Here is a 19154-nt window from a genome sequence, read left to right on the forward strand (position 1 = left end):
TAACAATATAATTTGGTCAATGTCATTTCCCAGTATTTTCCCTCTCTCTCCCCACCCCATCCCAAGTCATTCTTCACAATTTAAGCTTGATTTAAATGTGAGGTTCTGCATAAGTTTTGAATAAAGAATGGCAACATGAGGTCAACTCCTGAAGCAAACAGCCATTTCACAGTACTCTGTTTTTTGTAAGCACACCAGCTGAAATACTGTTAAATAAGTCCTTATTTAGAGTTGAAGAGGACAAAGTTTATTTCTGCAAACAGTGCAGTGTTAATACAAGAATACAGTTCTGTGACAGACAGTGGATAAATCTTCACAAGCTACCTACACATCTCCCAGCTAGTTGGAATTTTACCAAAAAGCACTGTTTATATACAAAGTTTAAACATGGTTACCTAAATAAGGGCACAAGGAATAGAAATGAACTGAGGACTACAATCAGTCCTTGACTTGGTTTTTTTTTTTTTTTTTTTTTTTTAATTTTGCAACAGTGTGGAAGTACATCCATACAACCATTCTGTTGCTCACTTTCAGTACAGGAGTCAACAAATTACACCAATGTAAATTTTCTGATCATGTTTAAAGTATGCTAGGCAACCTAAGATACTCAGCAGGTTAGCTGTACTGAATGCATTTTCAGGACCTACAGTATTTTTCTAATAGGTTTATCAGGATGTAACCTCTTCTTAAGTTGAGAGGCATTTCATATTAATACAAGCTGAAAAGCCTCACAAATACTCAAAGGAAGAAAACCATTAAAGAGAAAGCAACACACAATTCAATGGCCAGTTTGCTTCTCAATGAACTGTTTTTTCTTAAAATACACCCCCCATTACATACACACACACAATCACACACAGACCTTCATAAAAATAAAAGTATTACTCTGAGAGGGAAATAGTTATGCAATTAAAGTAATACTCATTTGTAGATCATCTGTGTTCTGGGTTGTTGCACATGAAGGACTTCCTCATAGAGGATACACCTCCTTCCTGTACTTTAAGCATCTCATGTGGTACTGACATCTTCCCCTTGCACAGGCTATAAACACATTTACAACTCTGACAGGAATAAAAGCAAAAAGAAAGAAAGGAGAAAGAGAAGGAGGCAGGAGAGAAGATGAAAGAATATATTACTTTATAAATTGTCTTCAAGATTCTACCCTGCCTCTCCTTCCCTTTATCACAACCATCCATCCAACTACTGCTCATCAAAGCCTCTGAAAGCAGTGTACATTTTTTGTCTACATTTAGTCAATTTTCATTTATCCAATGATCCACATGCATTATTCCATAAGTTGTGATTTGCTGGCTGTACTTATACTGGTGATCAAAACGGCTATTCCTAAAAACACAAGGGTTCAGGAATGTCAATATCATGCCCTAGTTTTAGTTTTCATCTCAGCCTGACCTCTCTGTAGCATTTTCTCTTTCTCAGTACTCACTCAAGACTAGTTTCCACACACCAATGAGCACGAATCCATATGCTCATAGGTGAACCCATGGGCAAGAGCTTTTGAGTCAGTTCCAATGTCCATCCTTGAAATTCAGCATTGGAAGGCCCAGGAGGCTCTCAACATCATTTGTTCCATTTCCTTAGTAACTTTTTCTTTGAAAAAGCTAAATAGCAAATTATTGCAAGAAATTTAGGCAAAGTGAATCCTTTGATTCTGTGTATTGAGAGCTTCAAATTTTCTTGAAATCATCCTGTAGAATTGGTCTTTGCCTCTCATGCATAATAATGTGAACAGGAGACAGAGAATGTGTTTGAAAGCAATTGTTATTGTACCCTTAAGGAATCTGAAAGGCTTTTTCTAACAGGTATGAGGCTGCCAAGTAGATTCACATTTATGGGCACAATAAGCTAGGCAATGAAGCTGTAGATTGTTGCTACAGGAACAGTGAAGTGAGGTCCATAATTAAGAAGAATCCTTCTCTTCCTCTTTCTTCTGCCCATCTTTCCCTCTACTTTATTTACAAAATTTGACTGCCTTGTGCTCATATCTCCTGTCTATTCCCCAATGTTGTTGTCCTTTGATTCTCTCTGTCTTCAGTCTTAACTACTAATACCCTTTCAGTTCATTTGACATGAAATGATGGCTCCCCTATGTCTGTCATGACCAAAATCTATTTAAAACTACTCACTGAACAGCACTATCAGATGGTCTCACAGTCACCTAAAACTTGATGTTTCACCAGGTCTCCCTAAATATGTGCTAGCTCCCCCATCTCAGTGTGATTATGAGACATTCTATAGGGCAACTGCTAACTTAATATATATTCTCCTTTTCTTTTTTGTAAACTGAATTTACAAATTTTAGCTGCCTTACTTGGCTACCCAGAATAGAGACGATTCCGACACTTACTTACTCCTAGAATAGCTATGTGAATAAACTGCAGCCAATAGAATATGAGCAGTCTGCCCAATCATGTTCCTTTTCCCTTTGTTCCTTCCTAAAGAAATGATGGTAGAACTGACAATCTTGATAATGGAACTGCTCCAATCATGTGGATGTGATGTAGCTGAGGAAAGGCATAGCAACGAGGAAAAATACACATGTGTCTCTGAAACACTGCAGAACCCATAGAAGCCCTAGATTGCTGAAGCTCAAGTGTTTGGTTGAAAGAGAAAGAAACGTCTACCTTGTTAAAACTACTGTTGTTAAATTAGATCTTTGGTACAGCAGCTAAACCAGTATCTTGAATAATACTAAACTCATCTCACAGGCTGGTCCCTCCAAAGACACTGCTTCTCATGGTACTTCGTCCCCTACCTATGATCATTTGTCTCATCCTGTGAATTCTACCTGAGAAAAATCTTCCAAATTCTATTCCTCTTCTCAGATGTCACAGATGCTGCTTGAGCTCCAGTTTGTCAAGACCTCTGGCTTAGAATTTTTATAGCCTCATAATTGATGCCCCTCACAAAGCACTGCATTCTCCAACATCCTGTAGCAAAATTTTCTTATCAGGCATATTTTTTTTTTACTCTTCTGCATCAAAACATCTAGAAATTTCCCACTACCTACCAAATACAGCCATAAGTGCCTTCATATGGCACAGGCAGATCTCTGAAATCTTTCTCACTTCTTACCTCTCATCATTATGGACCATAGTCCCCCAGCACACATAGTTCTTCCTATTTGGAAACAATCTTAGCCTTCTTATGATATGAGGCCTTTGCTCATAGTATCTCTTTAGTCAAAAGCCTCTTTTCCCTCTTTTTGGTTAGGAAAATGCCTACTTAACCCTAAATCCCAGTATGAATATCAGTGAAGTCTCAGCAATCTCCTGGCAAAGATTACTGCTTGATTAGCTGTGCTTGATTGTATGACCTTGTTCATACTTTCATAACAGTGTAATAAATCATATTTTAATTTACTTATCAACATCTCTGACTCACTTGATGTTTCTGAAGGACATATATCATTTCTTATTCATCATTATATTTCTATTGCTCTAGCATGGATTAGACAATAGTAAATATTTTTTGAATGATGGATAGCTCCTTCAAAAGCTCAAGGAGGCCTGTAGTTTGCTTTAATCAATGTAAGGAAGTATAATGTCAGCAAGAAAATATAAAATGCTGATAGCCTTCACTTAAAATCAGCCTGCAATCCCCACATCATAAAGTCTGTTTTTAGTTCTCAAAGGACAAAGCTTTAGTTGATTCAATAGCATAGTAGTCATTGAGTACATGAGCTCTTGAAGCCACAGTGCCTGGCTTCAAACATTAACACTGTCACTCATCAGCTACATAATCCTGGGCATGGAGATAATAATTCTTCCCAGATCATAGGCTAAAATAAGTTAATACATATAAAGCACACAAAAGGCATTGCCATACCAAGTACTAAATAAAGGCTGTCTGTTACTAAAATTTCAAAAAGAAATGGTACAAAGAAGGCTAAGGAGGGCCCTGGGAGGTCTGAGTGAACAGTACAGATGGCTGAGGATTTGAATCTTTTTTCAGCATTATCTGGTAGGGAGACAGTTCTAAAACTGGGTGATTGCTAAATAGACTAGGTTACAGAATGCCTGACAGAAGCTTGCCACTTTCAGGTTCAGCACATACAAAAATACCTAGAAAGTTGCTGGGACTCGGAGTCAAAGTTAGGGCAGATAGGGAGGAAAGGCCCATCCAGGACCAATCAAAAGAGCATCCATCATCACTTGTCCTAGAAGGAAGCCAGTTTTGTCTCTCTGAGCATGTTTTGAACATTTCTCTCCACCTCTGCCACCCAAAATGATTGCTTTTCCTTTAGCTCCCAATATACATACTCATTCCTTGACTGATGGTGTTAATGTTCCCCTTCCTTAGATAATGCACTTGTTGATTGTGTTTCTGCTAAGTTCTCCTATCTCCTGGTCTTATCTCATGACCACATCTACATTGAGAACTTTTGCCATAGTCAGAATAGCTTATGCACCCTTTCCCTGAACAATTCCTGCATCAAGAGTTGGATGTTAGGCTTAGGGAAGACTTGGATGTGGCCATGACAGGTTAGAGAGAGGAGAGAGTCAAAGAGGACATAAGAACCTAGGCTGGAAATACCAGTGATAGGGAGATTTGAGTTGTAGTGGGGCAGTGGCTAGATTATAGGCCCAACCCTACTACATCAGTAATCTCACCAGGAAGGAACTAAAAGGAAGATGAGAATACAGAAAGACAGTTTTATCTGTTCTTTCTAGATCTCGCCCAGGCACTAAATATTTAAGCTTAAACAACAAAACTCTAGTTTTGCATTCCCTGAAGTAAACTTACATTTATGCTGCATTACTTTGACCACATGTATTACACATTTGCTTAAGCACCAGTGTTTCTAAATATATTCTGACAGCAAGGATGGCTAAGAAGGAGAAGGAAAATCTGTGATGCTGTGGAGGTTTTCAAATATCTGACAGGTTTCTTTAATAATTAAAAAACTGCTATACTGGCCTAATGGCAAATATTTCTTTTTTAAAAAAACATGTTTTTTTTTTTTTTAGCTGTAGGTGGACATAATACCTTTATTTTATTCTTATGTGGTGCTGAGGATCGAACCCAGAACCTCACACCTGCTAAGTGAGGGCTCTATCTCTGAGCCACAAACCCAGCCCATGGCAAATATTTCTGAAAATTGACTTTCTATTCATGGTGAGAAGGATTAGACTAAAATCTGGATATAGTTAACACATCTTCCTCCCCTTTCTCAGGTTTCATTTGTGTTTGGCTGGAAACTAAGTCAGATAAGAAATTCACAATTTTTCAAATCTAACAGTATTTTATTAGAGAAGTCAATCAATTTTTGAGTCTTCTCAATTCAATTTTGAGTCTTCTTTTAATAGTAAAATGTTTAAAGAAATAGGAAAATATTGGGACCTTGTAAATTAAGAGTAAGAGTACTGCAATAAAGATATCTGGAAAATTTTTTAAACACAAATATACCACTATTACCCCCTAATTAAAATATCCTACCTTAAAATAGTTTTCAGCCAATAGGATATTGTTTTATCCTTGACTAATGTGAAGTATATGGTATGCAAATTATGACATAAATAAACAGAATCATCATCACTATTATAAGTCATTTTGCTGGTAAGTATACTATATCAAATGTCTTACAGTAGAGTATTCAAAAGTGATGCTTAATTCCACTTCTGCTTATATATCCAAAAGAGGTAAACTTTAGTTCTCTGATAACTGTACTACTGTGTTTATTGCATCATTATTCACAATAATCAAGATGTGAAATTCTGTCTCAAAATAAAGAACAAAAAAAGGAGCTAGGGATGTAGCTCAGTGGTAAAGGGCCCCGAATTAAAGCTCCAGTACAAACAAAAAACCCAACTGGAAACAACCTCAGTGTCCATCAGTGGACAAATAGCTAACAGAAATAATGTACATGCAATGGAATATTGTTCAGTATTAAATAAGAAACTGCTCCCATAGGAGATGATATAAATGAGGACATAACCTCAAAGTTAAATAAGCCAGACCCAAAAGCACAAATATGACATGCCTTCACTCATAAGAATTATCTAAAATAATTAAACTTATCCAGGTAAAGGGTAGATTGCTCGTTGCCAGAAGTTTGGAAGAGTATATAGGGAGCTCCTAATCAATGGGAATACTGTTTCAGTTATGCAAGATGAATAAGTTCTAGAGATCTGTTGTACAACCTAGTGTCTATGGTCAATATCATCATACTGTACATTTAAAAAAATTGAACATAGTAGATCTGATATTAACATGTCCTCAGCACAAAAACAAACACAAAGTCCAGAGACTTTGGGTTAGCTTTTGGAAGTAATGAACAATTTTATGTAAAGTAATTTTAATAAATAAGCATTAGCATTATTCTTTTAAATCACTTTTAAATCACTTTACAGATAAGTAAAGTGTTGAGAATTAAATTGTTTCCATTTTTTGACAATTAGACATCATGCCTTTGCCTTTTTTTTTCCTCATTTGTTTTGAGATAGGGTCTCACTATGTTTCCCAGGCTGCTCTTGAACTTCTGGGCTCAAGTGTTCCTACCACCTCAACCATTCAAGTAAACAGGACTACAGAAATGTGCCTCTACATGGGCCCCGGCATTCTTAATCACTAAATATCTTTTAACATATCCTTCATTTTTTTTAGGGTTAATCTGAAGAAGGAAATGTCAGATGATAGCACATGCCTATAAGAGAAGCTTTTTTTGTAGTAGTGTCTAGTTATTCTGAGTTATTCTATTAAAACTTTTAATTTCAGGCCTGACTCACTTTTAAGTAGCTTGAGATGTATGTAATATACAAAAATCTGCACACTGAACAGATACAATTTGATGAATTCAGACATATCCATACATGCACAAAACCATCACTACAATCATAAATAATAAAGGAAACCTCAATTCATGATAATCCATCTTAAAAACATCTAAGCATTACTCTACAATTTAAATGGAATACATTTATTCCAAGAAGACTTTAGTCATTTAAAATTATGTTGCAGACTAATACATTCCTTAAAATGAATTAGCATGAAATGATAATTCCACTGACAAATATTATAACATCACAAATTTGTCAAAAATATACATATAAATTTATTCAAAGATAAAATTTTGGAAAGGTGATCGAACTTTCTACAATAAATGCATTCAGTTTTCTTTAAATTTTAAAATAGTTATAGGAAGGTAGCATACCTTTTTACACAACAGAAATGCAGTGTGGACCAGGCATGCATTTCTTCAGGGCTCAGAGCCTTCCTCATTAGTTTATTCCACCTGTGCCTGCCTTGTCCTCACCTTTCCATTCCTTCCACCTGGGAAGAACTGTAAGAAAATGTTCCTTCTCCTCTCCAAGACTAACTCCAGCATGAAACTGTGGGTATACCCAACCCATTCCTCATTTGCTTACATGAAAATAGTAACTTTTGCCCAAGTCAAATGGTATGTGCTCTAAGTTTCCTAACCATCTCAAGCTAGCTTGAGGGCTGTTTGACCTTATTGCACTCTGTACACCCTTTTGTTCTCTTACTGCTTTGCTACTGTCTGTATGCGTCAGAGAGTACCAACAGGAAGCTACTTAAGACCATAAAGCATCTGCTTTCATCTCTGTGTCCCCAGCACTCACAGTGCCCAGCACTCAATATTTGCTCAATGAGTTTTAAATAAGAGTCTATTAAGTTTCTTTCTTGAAAATACAATTGAGTACCTCCAGATTCTCTAAAATTTAATCACAGATGTAATCACTATGCAAATCAAAATCTTAGCTGACAAATCTATGATATTTTTCTTTGTGTCAGGGAAAGTTACTAAGCCTGAGAGAGAAAGAGTTTGAATATATTAAGTACCTGCTCTCTACATACTGGGAATATCAAGGCAAACAAATCATTTCAAATCACATGAGTAGTCTGAACAGCAGCCAGTGCAATGTGATATGGGAGCTAAGAGAAGTGAGGAATGGCATGTCTTTCTGGTGGTGCCAAGCCTCCCCAACAGGAGGCTGAAGAAAGGTTTAACTACTTCGGGCCCTGGATGTCACTCAATTGTTACTGATTGCAACCTGGAAAGAGCTCTTCAGGCTTTCCCCCTTGCATGTGAGGCATCACCATAGACCCGAACTTACTGAGAATCATCCATTTTAGAAAATGAATGAACATGAGTTGAAGTAAAATGAATCCTGATTCCATTCTCCCAAGCTGGCGGGAAAGTGGAATCAAGGCATAGAGACAAGCATCCAGCTGAGGCTGTAAGACCTTCAGCATTTTCCTTCTACCAACTTTATTCCACCTCTCTCCATTTCACCAAAGCCAAACTTCATATGCATGCCCAAACCCACCCACCGAGTTCAGTCTCTGCTTTCAACCATAACCATGACTTTGTTTACCATAGAAAGCCACCCAGTTCCATCACTTCAATAGTTGGTCACATTACCTTTGCTATGTCACCTCTATACCTTATATCATCTTGTTTCATTGGTTTTTACTGTTAACCACTAAAATGTCTCCCCCTCCCCAGCCTCTGAGTACCTTGAATAGTCAGAAAATCTCATTTGTAGCCTCTAGTCTCAGAAAATAAAACAGCATTGGGAAATAAGTAATTGCTTCTGGAATGAATTAGGCAACTAATCTTTAATTCAAAAACACAAAGATGTGCTAAAATATTCTGACTTGTCTGTATAAGCTGAGAAACTGTTTAAATGTGGTGATCAGAAATAAATCTGAGGATAAAATTTTATGCAATTTCATTTGATGTCTAAGAAATATGGATAGTGAGTTATGTACTATGGTAGCATTTCATTTAAATTACTGTTTTACTATTAAAGAGTAAAATAATGGGCTGGGGTTGTAATTTAGACATAGAGTGCTTGCCTAGCATGTGTGAGGCATTGGTTTCAATTCTCAGCACCATGCATAACTAAATAAAATAAAGGTTCATTGACAACTAAAAAAATATACTTTAAAAATAAAGTAAAATAATGGTGCTCCAATATATTAATCAATGAAGATAGATTTGATCGAAGCATTACAAAATTAAATAAACAGGTTAAAACTGGTCAAATTATTTTTATTCTTAAAACATTCATTTAAAATTTTAAAGCATAAAACCATTTAATTTCATCTGCTTCAAATTATTTTAAAACTATCACTTTTTTAGTTTTACATGGCATCATGCACTTGCTTAAGTTTTTAAAATACATTGCCTCAGTTGTCTTCCCAGTCACTGTCTGGGGCATTCAATTAGTTTCCTCACTGAGGAAAAGATCCTCAGAGAGATTAAGCCCTTTGACCATTGACAAATACCAAGGAAACTGGTAGAAATGGGATTTGAACCTAGATTTGCTTAGCCCCAGAGGCCAACCTCTTAGTCACCACCAGGTATCAGACTGAAATGACATGTTGCTCACAGATTGCCAAAATGAACTAGACAACTGGACAAAAACTCTAAGTCTGGTAAGATCCTAGTGGTTTCTTTATATTTAAGAAATATGATTTTAAAATTCCTCTTCCTAGTTTTCCTGACAAACTTATTTGCATAGTGTTACTGAGTATCACAAATACTCACGTTGAACATATAAATGGCAAAACAAATGCACATTTGCACATTTTTATTTGTTTGGGGTCCAAAAACAGAAGCCAGGGGCTCCAGCATGCTAGACATTCACATTGTCCTTCACATCTGTATATGACAATTTATTTCTTTTGCAAACTTTTACTTGGTATTATAAATGATGTGGCAAAAATATGTATACAACATGAAGGAATTTGTCAATTAGTATTCATTTAATATATATTATATGTAAATAATTTGGCTAGAAAATAAAATTGATGGGATCATTCTTTCTTAAAGAAAATTTGTATATATTTGAGGTATACAGCATGATGCTTTGATATAAATATACACAGTGAAATTATTACCACAGTGAAGCTAATTAACATGTTCATCTCTTCATATTGTTATTTGTGTGTGTATGTGGTGAGTGCACCTGGAATCTCTCTAAGCACATTTGCAACATACAATAAAGTATTAATAATATTATTAACTATAGTCATTATACTTTCATCAGATTTCTAAACTCAGTCATCCTAGACAACTGCCAGTTTGTAGGTTTTTATCACCGTCTCCCCATTTCTACCTTCTTCCTGCCCCTTTCTATTTCTTTCCACTTTCTCTACCCCTTTCTACTCTCTTCCTCCATGTACTTGACTATCTGGATTCCATATCTGTGAGATGGTGTGAATTCTATCTGTGTCCGGCTTATTTCACTTTAATAGAATGTCAACACCCTCCAGGTCTCCAGGTTCACCCATGTGGTTCTAAGTAACAGAATCTCCTTTTGGTTTTTGATGGTTTGTTGGTTTTGGTTTTTTTTTTTTTGGGGGGGGGGACCAAGGATTGAACATAGAGGTGCTTTACCACTGAGCCACATCCCAAACCCTTTTTATTTTTTGTTTTGAGACTTTGAGACTGGGTCTCACTAAGTTCCTGAGGCTGCCCTCAGGCTTGCCATCCTCCTGCCTCAGCCTCCTGAGTTGCCAGATTATAGGCGTGCACCACCTTCAGGATCTCCTTTTTTAATGCTGAACAGTATTTCATAATATATATGATATAGATGTTATACACACACGTATACATACTTGTTTCTACACATACATCACAATACTTTTACCCATTCATGCACTAAAGACAATTATATTGGCTTTATATCTTATCCATTGTAAATAATATTGAAATGAATATAGGAGTATAGTTATCTCTTCAAAGTATGGAATTTATTTCTAGGGGCTGCTGAATCATTTCATAGTTCTATATTTGAGGAACCACCATACTTTTTCCCATCATTGTTGCACCATCTTACACTACCACCAATAGTATGCCAGGGTTCCCTTCTCTCCACACTCTTGTCAACTATTTTGTTTCTTTGATAGTAGGCATGCTAATAGGTGTGAGATGATATCTCGTACGTGTTTTGGTTTTTCTTTTCCTGTAGCACTGGGGATTGAAACCCAGGGCCCCATACATGCTAGCCATAAGCTCTACCACTGAGCTACACCCCCAGAATTTTTTTTCTTTCCCTCCTGGGGATTAAACCCAGGGGCATTCAGTTTGGAGCTATATTCACATCCTTTTTTTACTGAGACAAGACCTGGAACTTGCAGCCACCCTGCCTCAGACCCCTAAGCAGGTGAGTATACAGGTACATGCCACCAAACCCAGCCTCACTGTGGTTTGACTTGTATTGATCTCCCTGATAACTGATAACATCACCATCTCTTCACATCTTTGGACCATGTGTGCATCTTCTTTGGAAAGCTGTTTATTCAGCCATTTTGTGAATTGCAGTTTTGAGTTTGTGTGTGTTTGTGAGTTCTTGAGTTGTGAGTTCCTTATATATCTTGGATATTAACTCCTTATCAGATACAGGGTTTGAAAATATTTTTTCCTAATCCATAGGTACACCTTTAATTTTGTTGTTTTCTTTGCTGTGTTGCAACTTTTGGGTGATAGGGCATGTTCTTACCACAAGGCAATCTCAACCTATTGGGAGGTCCATCTTTAAAGGTAAAATGAATTACCAGGTACAATTTTAGTAATACAAATGAGGAGACTATGGCAACATAGCCTACCACTCAGGCTGAGTACCCTTGGCTACTACCTTACAAAACATTTCTGTAAATGTCCTGCAAGAAATCATATGCTACCATGTACTCTTTAGAATTAAGTAAAGAACAAAAGTATCCACAGTTTATGATCCTAAACACAATCTGTAACTTACAGCCCACTTACAGAAATCAGTTGGGATGACTGTGAACACATTGTGAACGTTTGATTGGTAAAAAAAAAATAAAAATAAAAATAAAGATAAAAATACATCACAAATTTATGAGAAAAACTATTAAGCTACCCAACAATATACAGATAAACATGTCAGACTAAAGGGGCCAGGGGAGCCAGATAAGTGACAGTATTTAACATAATCAGTACTGCATTCTAATCAGTAAGATCTTATATCATGGAGGCACTTCCCAAGTACTGTATTTTAGTAAGGAATTATTTTCTTCTAATAATAGAGTTTTATTTATCTGAATTTATTAAGGTCAATCTTCATTAAACAAAGAGAACAGCTAATTACAAATCATATGAAGTAAAACAATTATTCTACTGAACATTCCCTGGTTTCCATTTCGAACCGCAGTAAGAGAGATTCTAGAAAATCCTCACCCTGACCCCACAGTCCACGTGTGAAACGTGGTTCATCTTGTCCTCATTTTCTTTTATTGAGGTCCTTGCCTATTGCTATCTATGTGTTTTATACCCAGAGCACTCTGATATGGCACTTTAGTGCCCTAAAACCCAACAGCAAACTTATTCCAGTTGGGGAACATTTCTTCCAAGTAAACACCAGGCTGTTCTGCCAGATGTTCAGCTAACAAAATCAATTACTGTACAGTATTTCTGTCCAGTCTTGCTAGTGGCAGACCATTATTATACGTGAGGATTTTTGACAAGTCAGTGGAAACTGGTTAAAATAATTGGGCACATTTATTTAAACACTGGAAGAAGGGCTAGGCTGTGTATTTCTCTTTTTCTTTTTGTCTCAGCACAGATAGATGACTGTAGAATTTTGAATGCATGTTCTTTTCTCTGTGACCATACTTTCAGTACAACACTCCAGCTACTTCCTCCCCACTTGCACCTCCTCCACAGGTGATAGGAATGATGGAAAAAAGTGCCTGCAATTGTAAATGTATGGTTTGATATCCATAACTCCTCGGCTAAAAGTCATAAAATTTATTTGCATCTCTTTGTTGCTGTTCCAGCAAGCATGGGGGCTTAGTAAAACTACCAATGTTTTAATGATATTTTTTAAGTCACTGTCATTAAATAGAACTGCTAAAAATGAGAACAGATGTCAATTATGTAAAATTCGTTCAAAAATTAGTAGCTAAACACCATGTGACAGAAGCTGGGCCAATATACATTTAAGTTTCATATGCTTAGAATTATAAAAGTAGAATAATCCTGTGCCATTAGAGAGGGGATAAAATATTGAGAAAAATATCAGACAAATTAACAAGTTCTGAACACCCTGATTTCTCTTCTTTCCACTTAGAATAAATATTGCCTCTCCCACTTATATATATATATATATATATCACAAAGGAAACCAATACTTTGGGGGCTATGGATATAGCTCAGTTGTAGAGTGCTCACCTAGAACACATGAGGCACTGGGCTCGATCCTTAGCACCACATAAAGATAAATAAAGGTACTGTGTCAATCTACAATTAAAAAATGTTTTAAAAAAGAAAGAAAACCCATACTTTGGCTGTTTTGGCAGGGGGGATAGGTATTTGTTAAAATATGATACAATCAGCTGTATATTATTTAAACCCAAAGTCATAAATACACACACACACACACACACACACACACACACACACACATACACATATCCTACATAGAGTTAATATGTGTTAAGAGTCATGGTGTATGGGCTCAGGCTGTAGCTCTGTGGTAGAGTGCTTGCCTAGCATGTGTGAGGCACTGGGTTTGATCCTTAGTGCCACATAAAAATAAACAAATAAGCTAAAGGCATTCTGTCCATCTATAACTACAATTTTTTTTAAGAGTTTTGGTGTAACAGCAGTATTCCTTTCCAAAAACCTATTATTTTTAAAGTATGGTCATTTCTACACACCCCAGGGTGATTTGGGTTTCTCTTTTCTCTGAGAGGTGGTCTTCTCTGAAAGCTGGCTTCCATTCTTATTGCAGGCTGCAAGAAAGCAGGGCTGTTTGCATGGCACAGCACCAAGCCCTTTAACTCAGAGATTCATGCCATTTAGAAGCTCAGTTTTTACCACCTCCATCTGCTGCCCTAGAAGAATTACATCCCAATTGTCTGGGCCACTGAGAGGGGATATTTGCAAAATTCCTCTGGCATTTCCTAAGGCCTCTGGCCTTTCCATTCAAATGTCAGCATTTTCTTTTCATTTAAAAGGCTTTGCTAAACAAAAAATAACACTGTATGAAATAGTTTGATAAAAAGCAGGACAAATTCATGACACCCAGTATATGAACAACCTGGGTAATCAACTGCCAGAAGAAATCACTCAGCCAAAACATTCAGGGGGTTTTAGGAGAATTTAGCAATTTAGCGTATGTGAACAAGTACAACATATGTAGGAGCACCGACCAAGACATCACACCAAATGACGAGTAACAACTGTTAAGCTGCAGGGCGTAATATGATTATCTTCATTAAGGGAGGTTAAAAAACAAATCACCCCTTGAGGCTTCACTATATTACAGAAAGGATTGTGTAAGCACGAATGGACCTCTGCAGGGAAAGGAAAGGGCAGGGAGCTACTTGGATTTAAGCTTCAGAGGGACATAAACAGAGTCTTTCAATTTAGTTTTAAAAAGGCACAGATGAAATTAAAGAATAACAATTCTTTTATCCTAAATGTTTTTCAAGAAGTCCACAGAAATGTCTATCAAAATTACATAACATTTTCAAGCAGATACATTTCCTCTTTGGCCCTACATTAGAGCAAGAAGATCACCTGCCAAGTGCTAGCAAAGCCCTTGTTGAGGTGCCCCTTAGCCAGAATGTGGGCAGTGCCCCATCAGCCCCAGCCATCTTCCAGCCTCATGTTGACTTTCACTGAGCTTCCTAATGACAGGCAGCAGCTGGCCTTCAATTTTCTGATCAGGAAACCTGGGAGGGAAGCCGAATGAGCTAGGCAGGATCCAAAACTGGTTTCTGAGCCAGACACTGCATAACACCCACAGAGCTTGCCCATCAACTGGCCTCAAATTTCTAGTTTCTAACAACAATGAAGCAAGCTATCATTAAATTCTATTTCAGATGCCTTGCTTCAACAGGATGAGGAACAGCTTTTACAATTCACAAATCACCTCGGAAATTCCTCACATTCAATTTTATCAAAAATCAGGTAAGACTGATTAATCAATAATAAAATAAATATATGTATTTATTCTTTTATCCTAAATGTTTTTCAAGAAGTCCACAGAAATGTCTATCAAAATTATATAACATTATATGTATTACATAATACATATATGTATATATGCACACATATAGAAACACATACCTACAACCACAAATTCAATTTTACCTAAACATACACATGCACATATTTTTATATAGGATTGTTTCAAGAGTATATTCATTTTAGATAAGCAAATTTAGAATCCTTTGCTATGTGTTTAAATACTTTTGAAATCAAATAATACCCTCGAGTCAAACTGTTACACATTATTTTCATGATCACTTAATTATTTGGTTCTGTGGACATAAGAAATTAACCACTAGCTTATTCCATTGTTTGTAGAGTTAACATTACTAACTGTTCATTTTATACACATCCCAGAAATATCTTCATCTTCAGAGTTTGTACAAAAATAATTAAATGAGAAACATCAGAAGCATTTCCCAATCTGTAAAGTTTCCCACAGAGAATAATCATAAAAACCTACAAAAGAAACCAGGCTGATAAGATTCATCCTATCATCCCTAAATGTAAATAAATCAATATATTTGAGATGAATAGAAACAACAGATTAATGCATCACTAATTTTCCTTTTAAGAAATAAGGTTTCACATTGAAAATGATTCATTGAGGAATTTCACTAAGAAGACAGAAAATATAATGAGCAGTAAGCTTATGCAAAAGCACTATATATAAAAAGTACTTGTATACTTTCTGCTTTCTTCCAAGTTTTCCAGTGTGAATGACTATTAGCAGAATTCAGAGAGACTAATTTGGTGAGGACAGCCTTTCTGTCTGATGGTGGTATTCCCTCCTCTTCCATTTCTGGGGCTTCTTACATAGTAGGTCCTCTACAATAGAATTTGCATGATTAATCATCTTTGCTATCACAAGTTTCAATGAAGCATTATCATTATTCCCATCCTTCACTTGCATAATCTGAAGCAAAAAGGGCCATGTGTACATGGAGAAGCAGAAGAAAATTTGGTACTCAAACCCAGGTTGGAGGAATCAATCCCGCTGCTGTCTTGCTCACTACAAAATCCTGTGTCCATACACAAATTCCATGTAAGTTTCTATATAAACACTTGGTTATGAATCTATATAATTGAGCACATAAACGTGAATAATAAAACCCACAGGACTTAACTTGATTCCTTCTACTAGGGAACCTGCTTTGGAGTCTTCTCACCTTAATTAGACTTTTGCAGGAGCTCAATCCATTACTGATGAATCAGCTACAGTTCTGAACTCCATTCATCCAACTTCTGCCACCATCCTCACTTTACATGCCAAACACAAATTTTGGTGCACAATCTCTACTAGGATATCTTTTTTTTTATTCTATGGGATGATGTATCTATCCTAGATAACTTTTTCTTCCCTTCAGAAATTTAAGATTGTTGTAATATCATATAGAAGTTATAGTAGCCAATAAATCTAATCTTTTCCAGCCGCTAACATAAATTATTTCCCCTAATTTTTATTTATTTTTTATTTATTTAAGTGATGGTACTGGAGATTGAACCTAGGGGTACTTAATCACTGAACTACATCCCCAGCCCATTTTCTATTTTATTTTGACACAGCATCTAGCTAAGTTGCTAAGGCTAACCTTGAACTTATGATCCTCCTGCCTCAGTCTCTGAGTCACTGGTATTACAGGTATGCACCATGCTCCCCTGTTTTTAAACCCTGTGAGCAAACACTATTATTATTCCTATTTTATAGATAAAGATATATTAGGACAGAGAGATTTTAAAAATTGATTCAAGAGATAGCTAGGAGAGAACAGAAATAGTGTTCCCTCCCAGACCAACTCCTGAGCACATGCTCTTAACCTCTTACCTTGTAAGACACACAACTGAATTGGTGGGCAATTCAGTTCAGGGTCAGGTGTCCCAGGTATGGTTCTTTGTTCTGTTTCTATGTAAAACTTAAATTGCTTTAAAGTAAGTTTTCAGGCAGCGATACAATGCATTTGATGGTAAAGTCCAAACTGGTTGAATTCTGAGTTACAACTATTTCCCAGAGCCCATCAATGTCTTTGTCAGGCAGCACTGGGTAGAAGAATTTTATAACCCTTCTCAGTGGCCTGTGCACAATTATTCTTATCCATAATTACAAGACTTTAGCAGCAGTCAATGCTCACCCTGCATGCCATTCAACTGAGTGCTCACAAGAATCTGGAAATAGCAACTTCCCTCTGTCAGAGCACTGGGAAATGATTTTCAAAAGGATTATAATTTTAATTTCCTTTTGATGTTTGACCCAAACATAACATGATACTTCTATATCTTAAGTCAGTGAATTGAATTTATTGTTCATTCCTTTGGGTCCTGGGGATTGGACCCAGGACCTCACACATGCTAAGCAAGCACTGTACCACTGAGAAACAACCCCAAACCCTGAACTGATTTTTTTAAAACATATGATACTTCTCTGATTATAAAATTAACTAACATTTTCAGATGTTCATATCTGGATAGCTGGAGTATGCAGGTATATACATATACATATGCATAAATTTATATACATATTTATACAGATACATATATATTCTGTGCTCCACACTTGAATTGAGGGGTATTTTTAGCAAATAATAGAGTGATCCAAGGATAGGCAAACAGTCTTGTAAACTTTCCTTTAGCAGATAAGTTTTTACCAAGATGATGTCCCCATTTATTTTTTGGAACACTTAAGAGTTACTTCTTCTATCTACAAAATAGAGGTAATTAGAGTGATTTTTAAAAAGGATCCACATTTTCCTTGGCTCCTCCAAGTCATTCCAAGGTTTTGCTTTGCAATTCTTGTTCCTAACTGACAGCCCACCTCCCCAGTCAAGAGAGCCAGCTAAATCTCCATTATAAGAGATTTAGAATTTTGCATTGAGAACAAAAGTTACTTAATTTTGGTGTTTTGCTCATCAAACAAAAATCAATACTGTTAAAAACATGATTTGTCTGTTACAAAAGAACAAAAAGTATTTTTACAATTCAGAGCTATACTCTTCTTGTGAATTCTGTTCTTCATATGTATTTATCAAAACAAGGCCTTTATTGGATGGAATATAATTGATCATTCATTCATTCATTCATTCATTCATTTCATTCAAGAGACCAGGCAGTCTGCATTAAGTCCCCATGCTAGGTACTAGGAATACAGAGATGCTTAAGACCTGGGATTGAAGGTACCTGAAATTACATGGTCACAAGTCAAGGTACCCAGGAAGAACCACAACAAAAGGCGGGAGGAGCCAACCAGGGTCTGAAAGTGCTCAGGATTTGGCCTGTGAAGCTCAATTCAAGTGCTTTATACAGTTGTGCCTGTAGTATCACTGGCCAAATTTAACAGTGAATGCTTATTCATTAGCTAATAATATTAAGAGATTTTCTGAAAGTACTCAACTTGGGAATGACTGCTATATACAAATTTATGTTTAAAAATTATATGAAAATTGTAAACTGTTCAAAATTATAATGGACAACCTGACCTTAAAAAATTAATTGATTCTACTTGATGGACTGCAAACCAGATAATTGTGCCTTTGGTCTCAGCTTTGACTTTATGCAACCCCTGACCTTGGGAAAATCAACGGGGCCTCAGATTTGACATTTTCATAGCAAACAATGTAATCTCTAAGGTTCTCTTTAGCTTTAAAATTCTTCAGCTCTTACATGAAACAATTATACTTTACTAAAACATTCCTAATAAGTTAAATATTCATGCATCATATTTGTATTAGTAAACTCTATATGATACTCTTTAATTCACAATTGATATAATAGTTTGGCCAGGCTTTTCTGGGGATCCTCTTGTTTTATATTTTGGATCTAAAGTGGTCTCATATTAACTACCTTAAAATTAAGTTACTGAGTACATACTTTGGACTAATACTGCCTAGAACATAAATTTAACTAATGATGCCTTTGCTGGCTGAGTAACACTTTACTTGTTCTAGCTTTAGTAAAATCTCTGTCCAAGAAGAGCTTAAGGAACATATGGCTCTGTTGATCTTATCATTTGGCAAGAAGATAGTAAGTACATATGACAGATGAGTTGCATCACAATATAAATGGATACAATTGTGATTTTAAATTATTTAAAATGATGGAAAATATTATGCATGTATTTCATAAGTATTGAATGATTTCTTTTGACCTC

This window comes from Urocitellus parryii, chromosome 5 (assembly GCF_045843805.1).
Source record: "Urocitellus parryii isolate mUroPar1 chromosome 5, mUroPar1.hap1, whole genome shotgun sequence".
Lineage (NCBI taxonomy): Eukaryota > Metazoa > Chordata > Mammalia > Rodentia > Sciuridae > Urocitellus > Urocitellus parryii.